This window comes from Labrus mixtus, chromosome 13, assembly GCF_963584025.1.
Source record: "Labrus mixtus chromosome 13, fLabMix1.1, whole genome shotgun sequence".
Classification (NCBI taxonomy): domain Eukaryota; kingdom Metazoa; phylum Chordata; class Actinopteri; order Labriformes; family Labridae; genus Labrus; species Labrus mixtus.
Window position 1 is genome coordinate 17,880,456 of NC_083624.1, and position 13,393 is coordinate 17,893,848.

The following is a 13,393-nucleotide window of genomic DNA, read 5'->3' on the forward strand; positions in this document are numbered from 1 at the left end:
TATGAAGTCAGTAAAGTAGAGAATAGAGCAGAGACTTTACATCATGATGTTCCTCCACCACCAGCCTTCTCTCTGATTGACCATCCAGACATGCCACTTAACCACATCAGGCGCAGGGAAAAGACTGAGGTAATGGGGGAAACTCACTGTTGTGTTTTCTTCTGCCAAGGTCAGACTTTACAGTCATAAGGAGTTTGGATTTTTTTTTTTTTTTTCTTGAGTAGACTGACTAGTTTTAGAGATTTTTTTCCTCAGAAATCTTGAAAACAAAGAATCGCTTGACTTGGAAATTAAAGGTTGAGGGCGTTAATGATGTTTCATCCTTTCCTCCCCGTCTTTGTCTTCTCTCTCTGAACTCCTCTTCCTCTCGCTGTTCCGTTTACCTTCAGCCCCCTCTTTTGTTATGAGACCTGGTGTGTGTTTTTCTTCACGCCCCGGTCAGTTTCAAGTGCTCCTCTCCTCCACTACCGTTCAACAGCTCCCCTTTCACCAACACTGAAAGGAATGCAAACACACATCAAAAGAGGCCCTCTCATTTTGAAGATTTCCAGGCTTTGCTCTTCTTACTTTCTTCCTTCCTATCTTTCAGTCAATATGATCCGCATGCTGGTAGGCTCTCTTTCCTGGCAGCACACACACACACACTCAACTCACACACATGCAAAGTCAAGCTCATCGACTGCTGTCCCACACTCTGCTCACTTGGCAAATGTAAGCCAGATGGAAAGGTGAGGTGCCTGCCCCTATGCCACCTGCAGCCCTATCTCCTCAGGTTTCTGAAGCTCAAACTCATGCAGGTCAACAAAACAACATGCAAAAGCCAAAATATGGTTTTGTTTTACATATTTTTCTGTCTCCATCACAAAGGGTAAATTGACCTGATTTTGTTTTTTTCTTTGATGTTAACTTCTAAACTAACAGTTTAGAAGTTAGAAGTTAACAGTTAAGAGACTCAGTGTGTTGTACTTAAGCTCATATTACCGTAAGTTACTATGCGTGTTTGATAGATTGTTTGGAGGAGTGGACCGACACACGTCAAGTTGTGGGTTGGGAGTCTTTATTGAAATGCTCAAAGGAGGACAGGAGGAGTCATTAGAGTGATTACGGGCGCACTCACACTATGACAATCCTTACCGTGCCCAAGCACGTTTGACCCCAAAAGTCCAGTTTGTTTGACTAGTGCGAGCACTCCGTCCCGCGCTCAGGCACGGCACACTGCCTTGGCCCTGGAACGGTTGGAAGAAGTGTGCTAAGGCACGAGGACAAGCATGTGTTCACAACGTGGACATGAAGTTCAATCGATCTCCGTCTCTATTATCGAGAAACCCCGGGGTCTTCTGGCTGTATCTGACTAAAATCACTCAAAATAAGCCTCAAAGTCAGTAAAGTTGCTGACATGTTCCCGGTGTTGTTCTTCTCAGATATGCGCTCTTTCTGGTTTTTTTTTTAGTCCACCTGTCTTCATGCTTCACGGTCCAGTAAAGCCATGCATGTGTTGTATTACGGCGTCATTTACAAGAGGTAACCGTGCTCAGGCCCGGTTAGTCCTGGAGCAGTGTGAGTGCAGGCCAGCGAGGGAAAGGGGAGGGGGGGCTGTAGTTTTAACTGTGATACAAACGTAAACAATCCAGTCTGAGCACCGTTCCCGCTCTTAACCCTTTCTCCAAAAACAGCCTCAGAGGAATGCTGGGACTGTCAGATCTAATTTACAGGTGGACAGGTGTAGGAGCAAAGGGGGGTCCCCTCCGGTTTCTTCACTTTGTCCTTCGAGTATATAATAATTCATACAAAATCCAGCTGTTTTTCTACACACAAGGCCTCAACCTTCAACCATCTTGGCTCGACTCGTTTCTCTGCGACAGTTTCAAGAGAAGCCTTTAATTCGTCGAACCAAATGTTCTCTCCACGTGAGCTCCTTTCACTTTCAAACATTTCCTTCTTTAGAAAACACGGCTCATTTTTAGTCCTGGCTGCCACAGCAACAGTCCAGCGGTACTCATTGATGGGATTTCTTAGTACTCTTAAATATTCCTTTGAGTATTAATATTTTTTTGTTCTGCCTCTGTTGTTAATCTTTATTATGTGACCAGTCTGAGCTGGAGTCACTTGGCCGTTGACTGCAGTTGGGTGATTCTGAACTGACATGACACACACACACAGTCTGTTTACAAGAACTGGAGTGGGTTTGAACAAGTGCCTTAAACCTGCATTGACCAGTAGGGGGCAACCTGTCCAAAAAGCCCATGTTAACAAAATCCATTCTTCTCACTTGATTTATTATATCAGCAAACATTTTTAAACATGAGGTAAATGTCATATATGTGTCAATTGAAATAAATCTGGTTTAATCTGAAGTACCATCGAGAAAATGAGTTACCGTGTGGCGCGGCTTGCTTGCTTTCCAAGTCCCTACAGCAGCTATGAGAAACGTTTTGTTCAGCATTCAGTTGCAGTAAAAGCAAAGCAATAATATGTCACTGCTTTTGTTCGAGCTCTATCTTGAACCTTCCTACTAAAAAATAAATGTATGCAGTCCAGAAAAATGCACATGGTAGCATCACAGAGCCATGCATATAACAAAGGGAAGGTTTATGTTGACAGATGATACACAGCCATGGACGGCATCCTTCACAGACCTGTGTTAGAGGACAAGTTCAGACTGGGACAGGGTGCACATTCTCTGCGGGTGAATCACTTGTCTTTGGAGAAACATCTCCCTGTGAAGATTTAAAGCGCAGGTCTAAAAGGTCATGAAGGAGATTGTGAACGGTCTGACAGCAACACATTAGCCATTAGGCTGAGTCAGAGGCAGAAACAACATCACTACAGGCTGTCACACACGGCTCATTCAAGCGGGAAGCAGGGTAACCGCGCTGTAGTTTTCCTTTAAACCAGTGTGCAGGTTTTCTATAGGCACGCCTTTTGAGTGCTTCCCTTGGCTCAGAAACTCGTGGAAATTGAGGGGTAAGGGGACTATAAACCTGTCGAATTCTATTTATTTTTATGAATGTCCTGTCTGCTCCAAACAGTTAAAATCTGCAGGGATATGGGGACACTAATCCTAAACCAAACCCCAACCATCCAGTGGATTGCAGAAGATACAGAGTAATGAGCAGTTAACAACTGATGCAATAAAGAAGGCATCTAAAACAGCAGAGAAAAAGCCCTGTGGATGAGTTCTTACCCCACCCCTGAACCTGACCTTTCCTGCTAGTAAAGGCAATATCCTGTGGTTGATCTCTTCGTCTCCCTCAACCAACAGAAAACAGATGTGGAGCTCAGGGCCTACACACAGTCCTGGGGGAGGAATCCAAATGGATGCAAATGGGTTTTTTTTTTGTTGTCTTCAGCGAATAAAACCGCTGAATGAACAGACACTGAAGCAAGAGTAAAGAATAAACTTACAAACCAGCAGAGGTAGATTTGGTTACAGGAGAAGGCATGAGGTGCCCCATATTTAAACCTGGCCCCATATTTAATTATCTAAATGACAAATAGACGCAACATTTCTTAACTGCTCCAGCTCCAGTTGGGCTGCGGCGGCTGCAACCCAATCCCTGCAAGGAAATGGGCCTGATGAAAAGTACATCCAGTGAAAGTGACAGGCTGATAGGGCTGGGAAATATATCGAGCTTTCAAGACATTTTTAAACGAGATACAGGGTAAGACAATATCGTTAACCTTCATGAACAAGGGAGTTTCTGTTCTACCTCTGCCTTCAACAGTTTGGGTTTTTGTGACTTTCTTGTTTAAATGAATAATTCCCATCCAACACACCGGGCCACATTCACCAACCGTTCTTAAGAACAAGTTTGAACTCTAACTAAAGTAGATTCTGGGACTCTCTCTTACGCACATTTGAGTGCTGACCGGCTCGGGCAAAGTGACTGACCATACAAATCAGAGTGGTCTTAAAAAATAAATACACTACTCCTCCTGACACTTCAGTTCACATTAAGTTTATGTCATCACATGCATCTTTTCTTTTGTGTTTCAGTGTAACCATGACTCACACTGATGAATAAAACAGCTTGTTTGCTGCTGACCTCCTGCAGGAGAACCTCCACCTCACAACTTAGAAAGTTTCTTCTCCATTTGGAGTCCGGGGCTCCGCCGGCACCGCCGGCACCGCCTTCAGCCCTCCTTCATGGCATCTCCACAACCTTACTCATTTTGCTACCTGCATGTGTTTCTGTGTGTCTGCATGGCCCTGCACTCATGCCCTTTTATGGGCATTAGTGGGCAGTTACCTATGCTAATTGAGAACAACAGGCACGCTTTTTCAACTTATAAACACAAGGAGATGAGAACACAGCTGCGAACAATTCAGCACATTTTTGGAACACGTTGATGAATCTGACACATGAAAATTTCTTAAGAAGATATTGGTGAATGATGCTCATTATCTGTGTAACAAGAAGACCAGCAGCTCCTATATTCTGCACGGTAAAAAGACAGTTTTTGTAAATGAAGTCTGGTTGGTTTAAATAAAGAAATTAAGTTGTTATTGGTTTCAGAATAAGCAACTTGCTCGTTAAAAAAAGTTTTCTTCTGTTATATCGTTAAAAACAGTCAGGGGCCAAATAAATGCTGCTTGCAGTGTTCAAGATCTCGCAAGAGAAACAAGCAACCAGCTCTATGGAAACAAGCCCAAAACAAGCGACCTGGCTCCTCAAATAAATAAAATGAAGCCAAACAGGTTACCTAACCTACCACATAGTTTAAAAGAGAGGTCACTTGATAGCAGTATATATATATATATATGTATGTATATGTATAGGGGGGTGCTGCGTGTCAGATCGGGCGGGCGGGCTAACCAAGGAAACGGGGTTGTGGACGGATCCTGGAAAAGGACAAACTATCGCAATCGTGTTTGGCTTTATTGTGGAGAGTTGGGAGTGAATCAGTTGGGGTTCATACAGGGAGCAAAGCAAGCCCAAACAAGCAACTGCACTTTAGAAAACAAGCCCAAAAACCCGCAAACTGACGATATTTGCAAGCAACTTTACAGAAAAACAAGCCCAAAGTCGCTTATAACAAGCGGACCTGGCAATACTGGCTGCTTGTCTCACATTCATGAAATGGCTCTGGAAAGATTGTGATGAATTTCACATAATCATTAATTCATTATTTCACCTGCATATCTCTTTTTGCTGACATCTCACAACTGAATGACACCAAACTGACCCTGTAACCCTGTAATGACGGTGTGTGTGTGTGTGTGTGTTAAAGTCACAGCTGTCACTGGTGACACATTGCACACTGCTGAGTCGGGTCGGCTTCCTCTCTGAAGCATTTGGACGGGGTCGTTCATCCTAGACGTGTTGTTAGCACTCAGTCTCCACTGCTTCAGCTGTCAATAGCCCCGGCAGCTACTTATGCAAGTGTGTGTGTTCGTGTGGGTGTGTGTATGTGTGTGTATTCCTGAGTAGAACCACACCAGATACGCCAACAAGTAACTCAGTGAAGACTGGGCCAAATCAAACTTGGCATCAGCTTCCCTCAGGTTTCCCTGCGGCGTCGCTTCCACATTGTTGTGGTGAGTTGAACACTCCAGCAGAAGTGCTTGTGATAGTTGTCCCTCTGCGTCTGTGGTTGTGAGTTTGTGGCGCACACACGAGCCAGCTGCCGCTACGTCCTATGTCAGATCACAGGCCTCTGGTGACCGGAGGGGGCTTCCCTTGAAGATGGGGGGGGGGGTGTCAGCGTGTGTTTGTGATGGCAGGGGACCCGTCAGGAGCATCTGTCAGAGCATGTCACCAGGTGAGATCGGGCTGACTACGTCCTTTATGGCGTCACCAAATGATAAACGTTTCTTTTTTCTCAAAGTGTCCGTCTTTGTTCACACTTTGCACACTATATTTACTGTTCACATTCACTCTTGTTCTCACGGCTACAAAATATAGGGAACTATAATTGACACAATTCTGAGCCAATATGGAGGTCCTTTGAGGTCATCTTCCAAATGTGGGCCAAGAAGACAATAATGTAGTTAGTTATGTGGAGTGTCCCTTTAATAATGTGTTCTGATCCATGAGGTATTGTGTGGTGGTGGTAAAGTAGACTATAACCTGCGGTTTCCAAAGGTTTTGCTGCATCAGACGGTGTGCACCCCACTGGGTCGTTTCTAAAGCGTAAGCGCAGCCTTGAGCAGCTGGACTCACGGGTTCACAAGATCACAGGGGACCTACAAGATCACACGGGAACCAAGACAAAAACATGCAAACAACATGTATGATCAGGAGTCTGTACATTGTGTTTTATTTGTAAATTGACAGGATGCGCTGTGCGTTCACTTGTTGGACTTCCTGGAGCCAGGCAGAGTGGCGCTGCTGGTACGCGCAGGAGACACCCTTGGCGGGTGGAGTGGAAACGGGCAATGACTAGCGGGGGGCGCTATCAACTGTGGAGTGTGAGTAGTGGACAGAAGGTGGCCCACATACATCCTATGGAAACTGCCAAAACACTACCTTCATTTCAAACGTTCAAACTCCAGCTCTGATAGACTTTAATTTTATCCTAAAAAAAAAAAAAAACATGCATAGGGCTCCATGTAGATATTCTGCTGTCTTCAACATATGTTCTCTCCTGGAATTCTTCGCCTCACTGCGACCACCTGTTGACAGCACAGAGTTCACCCGAAGAGCAGCCTGGCATTGTGAAGCCTTGCATGTGAAACAACTGGGCGCGGAGGAGATGGCACTGCATGTAAGAGTGCGGTTTTCATTCCACTTTCCCCTTTTGATGAGCTGATTACAAAACATGAGCAAACCTCGATTTGGCCCAGAGCAAGAGACGGAGAGAAAAGAGAGAGAGAGGAGCTGATGGCAGCAGAAGACATGTTGAGAAGGAGGAGGAGGAGGAGGAGGAGGAGGGGAAGGTTTCGGAGCTTGTTGCTAAAGACAACCACATGTCTCTTTATCCAAGCTCAACTCTGACTCTCTGTCTCTCCCTCTCTTGTCTCCGGATTCTATCTGAGAGGAGACTGTGGTTTGGCATGAGGTCAGCAAGATTTTGGAATCTAATATCTCTCATCATATGGAGACAGAAGAAGAAAGAACCCAACCAACCCTGCCCATGAGGCTTTGTATCCATGGGAGGGCCTTTAGTGTAAATCAGAAGTTACTAAATAGTTGCCCTCTCCCCTCCTAACACAAACCCTGAAGCCGGCAACACAAACACATCCCACCTCCCTCTCCTCATGTCTCCTGTATTCTGGTTGATTTTCTTGCCAGTGGCCTCTGCGTGGACCCCAAACTCTGCTTCTGCATCAGATTAGAGCCCCGTGTGCAAACACCGCAGACAATACGCCATTGTCTGCAAGTCTGTGTCATTTTATCTGAACAGCTCACAGTCACATAGAAAGGCCTGCAGGGACGTTTGATGAGGAAGTGATGACAACGATACAGGGAAGGGGAATCATGAGCTTTCTTCTTTCAAGAGCCAAACAGCTGATCATCTGTTTACGGCGACGAGACAGGAGATCATTTAGTAGAGGAGCGGAAGCATAAATGAGCTCATATTCCCGAGAGAGATGCCAACTTGCGCAGCTTTAGTCTGACACTTAAGACCACGTCATCCAACCTGAGCGTCTCAGTCACCAATGGACTTGTAAAACTATTTGTATTATACTTTTTTTCATTTTTAGAAGCATGGAGACAAATTAACATTTAAAGCAGTGTGTCCTCATGTTGGAGGAAAATTCTACACGACGTGTGCATATCCCTACATTGTCACATACAGGATCAATAAAGTATCTATCTATCTATCTATCTATCTATCTATCATACAAACGCTTCATCACCAGCCTCCTTTCCTTCTCGTACAGATGCCGGGACGTGTCAAGATGGTTTCCCATCGTATTATTAGCCACCCCCAACCCAAAATCCTAAACTCTTGATGGTCTGTCTGTCCAGGTTGGAGCAACTTCTCAGAGCATCCTGTACCTCCTCAAAAATGTAACCCCCCCCCCATCCACAAAGTAGACCACAAGCCCTGTGATTGGTCCGCTTGGTAGCGTCGTATTTCCTGCATTTATAACATTCCCCGGTATTCTTCCACAACTGATTCAGCAGCCGTCCATTCCTTCTCCTCCGATGTCTCCCCTCTTTTCTTCTTTGCAGTGATTTCAGTATACTGCTCAATATTTATCTTCTTGCACCTACAATAAGATAACCATCAGCTAAAGACGTATTGTACTGTGAAAAAGTGAAGGCAAACACAACCAATCCAGAGTGTTGAGATAAAAAAAAACAACCCGTCACTCTTCATTGTCCACAAGAGTTTATCTTGTGCAGAGATAATGAAATTAGCCTCCCCATCCCCCCCGCTCCTACAAATGAAGTGACCTCCTGTGACCTGGCAGGGTTTTACCCAGAAGACCCCAGATCAGCGAGCTCCATTGTTCCTTTGTGAGCCCGCAGACAATGATGATGTTACTGCTCAAATGCTTTTGGGGAAACTTGGTTTCCGATGAGTCAGGGTGTGAGTTAAGGAGTGTGTGAGGGTTCGGCCAGTATGTGACGGGAAGATCACATCATGCCTCTCACAGAGGAAAGTGTATACCAAACCGAATCTGTTGAACTTTTTCTCCACTTTCATTCACATTCACTGACATCTTGAGCTTCTTCTTTTGTAGTTTAAGAAAAGAATAGGCTTGTATGAAACTGTAACTGATGCTCATCACAACTTCTTATAGCACCAAAATGGCATCTTAAAAAAGCTGTTTTTGTGAAACCTGCACTTCAAGACCCAATACTGTCATTTACAAAATGACACAATGCTGCAAATCCTTACATTTAATAAGCTAAAGCCAGCGGATGTTAAACATTAAGCTCGAAAAAAACCAACATGATTCACTCATAATCAAAACATTTGTCCAGTCGTTCTCTTTGGACGGATTAACTGATTTCCTGACTTTCAATGCAATGTCAGAGAGTTGTCAGAAAATCATCATTACAGGTTTCCACGGCTCTAATTGAAGTCTTCAACTTCTTTTTCCAAATCAAACAACTCAAAACCTCAGACTTTTTATCAACAGAATAACAAAATGCAAAGTCTTTGATTTGTGATGCTGGAGGCAGCAAATGTTTGACGCTTTTACGACGGCCGGACCGATATGGGAATTTTGTGGCCTATATCGATATTAGGGAGAGGAAAAACACCATATTCAGATCTATCAGCAGATATCTTTCTCAGAGCTATGTACGATCCGTAGACATAGATTTAGATTTACACATTTATTCCCCAAGCCCAAAATGACTTCAGTAATCTGCCTCTTTTGTCCAACTAAAGCCACATCTTACATTTTAGAAGAATAAACCAGAAAATGTTTAATCATTTTCTGTTTGAAAATTCACCAAGCACTGAAATCTAAAAAAACCTTCTGGATAATGTTCTGTGTGATTGATTCATCGCTGCAGCTCTAGTTGTAAGACCTTGTTCTGTGACTCCACATACCATTCGCCTTAGCCGTCTATTTCCGCTGCAATTGTGAGTTCCTGTTTCAGTGATTGATGAGGTCATTCTGTCTGTAATGAGTGTGTCACTTATTTTACCGTGCAGCCCTTAAAATAGCTTGTTAAATGCACATCAGCCTTTTAGTTACTTCTCAACGAGGTGATTTTAGAGAGCGGGCGGTGTGAACGGCTTCTTTTGATTGAAGCATAACCTCCGTTTCAGTTCTGGGAATCGAGTACCCACTCGTAGCTGCTCCAGTGTGAAGAAGGGAAAGCAAGAGGAGTGGGGGGGGGGATGTGCACCCCCCTTCTTCAACAACTCTACTCCCCCCCCCTAACCCAGATATGATGTGAGCCTTTTTAACCTGACACACTTGAAGGGGAATGAACAGGACGCCTCGAGGGCGATGAAACAACAGGCGTTTAAATGAGTGGGGATTGTCCTGTGCCGTCCTCATGCCAAAAGCAAAGGAGGCCGGATTCAGTGAAGGGCCCTACACATGAATGTCAGCGCTCATCTCTCTCTCACTCTCCACTTTTCCCTTGGTCTGAAGTGCAGGGTGACTGAGACGGATCGCAGTGGCATCACTCGACAAATAGCTGCCTTTTACAGCCTCCCTAAACGGCCATTAAAGTCCCATCAATTCATCCCATTGCCTACACATGGGTTCGTTTCAGCCCCGGATGGACCTCCTTTGTGGACTCCAGGCCTCACAGCTCTAAGAAGGGACGACACCATGAAGGCCAGAGTCCCACACGGATCACTAATGCTGTAATAATATTCAGAAACATGAATTATTATTTGTAAAAGTGAATGATTGATCACAGCTGCAAACATGTGCTGCTCACTGACTCTCCAGTATGAAATCATTCCTTTCTTGATAATTTAACTGTTGCCGCTTGGCCTAAACATAACCAAACCGGCCACTTTTTGTACCTAGTTAGATTGAGAACAAGATCACTGATTTGCAGCAATTTCCTGGAAGATGAGGGCCGTTTTCAGCTTCGTATTTCTGGTGCAAAATATACTTCCTTACATTAGTTTGAAGCTCTTTCTTATTGGCATGAAAACGGAAAATGTGTGTTAATGTCTGTGACATTAATGTTGTGTTTTTGTTACAGTTTCACAGACTTCATTGACGTTGCAGCTACAGTATGTTCACAGCAGGTCAGAGGTTTTCACAGCAGCCGCTCCTCTTCATCCACAGCCACTGAATTCCAGTGCAAACCATTTTTTTTAACCTAACCACGGAGACCTAAGAAGTACTCCCCACACCCCACCCACCACAGGCTGCCTTTTTCTTCAGTTGGCCATCATGAGGTGACAGCCTGCTCAACGGCTTCATCGGTGCAGTCGAGAGGAGGATCGCAGTGGGATGGGATGGTGCTGAAAGTCTTTCTCTCTTCTTTCTCTACAACTTTTTGAGTTTACTCAGCAGGAGTGGGTGGTGGAGGTGGAGGAGGAGGAGGAGGAGGGGGGTGGTGTTAATGGGGGTGCTCCTCCCCCTCCTAAGAGTCACTCAGACTTCACCCTCTTCACCCTCTCCTCCAACCCTCCTCTGTGTCCCTGTACGCTAGACTTCATCGGTATTTGCTTTCAAAAAAAGCTGCACCCCTCCCACCTCCTCCTCTCCTCCTTCTCAGCCTTTACACCCCCCAACACACACAAACACAATCACACACACACACACACACACACACACATCGCGTCGCTCCTTTTTCCAGTATCTGGTTCATTAAATTTTCTGCAGACTTCCAGAAAAGAAACACACACACAAAAAAAAGAAAGCAGATCAATAAAGTGAGGCCTGTGCACGGAGGCGATGTGTGAAAACGGGGGCCACAGACGCATACATCCAGGGGCTGGGCTGTGGAGATGAAAGTGACATGGCCACTATGGGTCCCTGAACGCTGCAGAGCGGAGCCCCCGAACTGAGTCTGAATGAGCTGAATAGGCTCATCCATTCTTTACTCCTTTCACTCTCCGTAGGCCCGAACTGTTGGAACTCTTCATTCCTCACAATGGCCAAATGCACTAAAACTTTTTCCTTTTTTTCTCATGCAAATCAGCCTCAGGACTGACTGGGGTTGTCATCATGTGAAGCGGAAAACACACATGCAAGTAGTCTAACTCGATTAAAGATCACCAGCATTTTTAATCATGAACTTTTATGCATTCTCAAAATGTTTTACTTGACTTGTTTCTTTTTTTAAATGTTAAAACTTAACATTTTGTTTACTTTTTAAAGTCTGTTTCTTTCTGATCAACAAACATCATGCAATGAGGGGAGCTGTGCGATTTTTAAATGGGAATCTTTAACAGCCCCAAAACAGCTTCTTCTTAAATGTAGGCCAAAACAACTAACTAAAAAAAGTGGGGCTCATAAGTCCACACATGAGTTTGGAGATCATTAGCAGCCCCTGTTAGATAGGAGTAAAAGCCAACAGCAAATATAGCTGCTTAAGGGCCCCACAAAGGCGTCAAGTGTTTGTTGACTGCTCAGGCAAGAGAGCAAACAGTAAACTTTGAATCTTTCAACAATAAGCACACATCTCCCACAGTCGTGTCACAGGCACTAATGTGTCCGCGCTGCTACCGCCTCATGTTTGTTTCTGTTTCTCTGTAGCATTAAGAGATTAAAAAGTAAAGTGCTGCGAAAGTGAGGAAGGAGTTTGAATGACTAAACGAGATTAAAGCAACATTGTAATTGATTAAATCGGTTTGATCCAATCTTTTTGGAGAATTTAGCTATGAAACAAGTTCCTTTCGTGATGTGTGAAAACATCATTATAAATAAAAATGGAAGCTGTTTTTACTGGATTTGCTTCCTAGATCCAGCAAACAAAAATAGCGTCACTGTTACGATGTCTTCACTAAAAAAAAAATGTGCTGCACCATTATGTTACGTTTTAGGGATTGGCGCCGAGCCTTCCGATCACATCTCTTCCCATATGGATCAAATTGCAGGACAAAACATTTTTTGGATTCCTGTGTCAGATAAGTTCAAAGTGCAAATGAGATGTGAAGCTGCCGCTGACACGCAAGGCAGCACAACGACAGGACAGGAGGAGGAGGAAAGCAGCAGTGAAACACATTTTAACTACCGTAAAGTGTGAGCCAAATCTGGAAAAATTAACAAACAGAACCAGCAAAGCAAAAATAATGAGCCTCTACTCAAACCCACAGCTGTCAACATCCAAACAAAGTTCTTACCTTCGCCGCCGTCTCTTTTCACGTCTAAACTGAGGTTCTTTTTTTTGTCCGAGGAAAACTTTTGCCTGCAGTCTGGTTCCCGTAAACTAGCACAGCGCCGGCACCACCATTAAACGCACAACGCGCAAAAAACGCGAAAACTCCATGAACCGAGTGAGAGAAAAAGTTAGGAGAAGTTTGCACGGCATTACCTCCCCGTGCTGTCCCGGAGAGTGTTTCAGTGCGGAGCAGAAGTCGAGTCGAACTTTTTCTTACAATCCATCTTCTTCTCCGGGAGTTTGCGTGCGCTCTCGTTTGCGTGTTTTGCGCGCTTCTCAGCAAACTAACATGATGCGTAAAAGCTTTGATTTAAAAAAAAAAAAATGTAAACTAAAAACGGTTTAATGGCTTCACTCGGCAGTTGTAGCAGAGACATGCGGTGGTGTTGAGATCTTCAGGCTGCTGATCTGTTTTCAATCCAACCCCCCTCTTCTTTCTCCTTCCCCCCCCCCTTCACCATCTCCTCCTCTCTCACTCCCCTCGCTCCCTGGTGAGTTGGGCCATTTGCTGTACCAGATGGGCCGGGCTAACTCTATCCAGCAGTTGTGGACGGGGGGAAAAGTTAGATGAAGTTTCATTTATTGCTCGATTCTTCACGGGATTTGCAGTAAAGAAACTCGATAGGAGCCACTCTTGTCCTCACTTTACAAGTCGCAGGAGATATCACGATACATGCACTTGG

The 13,393-nt window shown here is 44.6% G+C and overlaps 1 protein-coding gene across 1 annotated transcript in view; it reads right to left on the minus strand.

Moving 5' to 3' along the window:
- Positions 1-13,137, minus strand: part of gli2a (GLI family zinc finger 2a) — an 81,246-nt gene extending 68,109 nt beyond the window's left edge. The window contains exon 1 of the mRNA XM_061053996.1: positions 12,673-13,137. The gene's annotated coding sequence lies outside the window, so the exon portion shown is untranslated. The remainder of the gene's footprint in view (positions 1-12,672) is intronic.
- Positions 13,138-13,393: the final 256 nt, after the last annotated feature.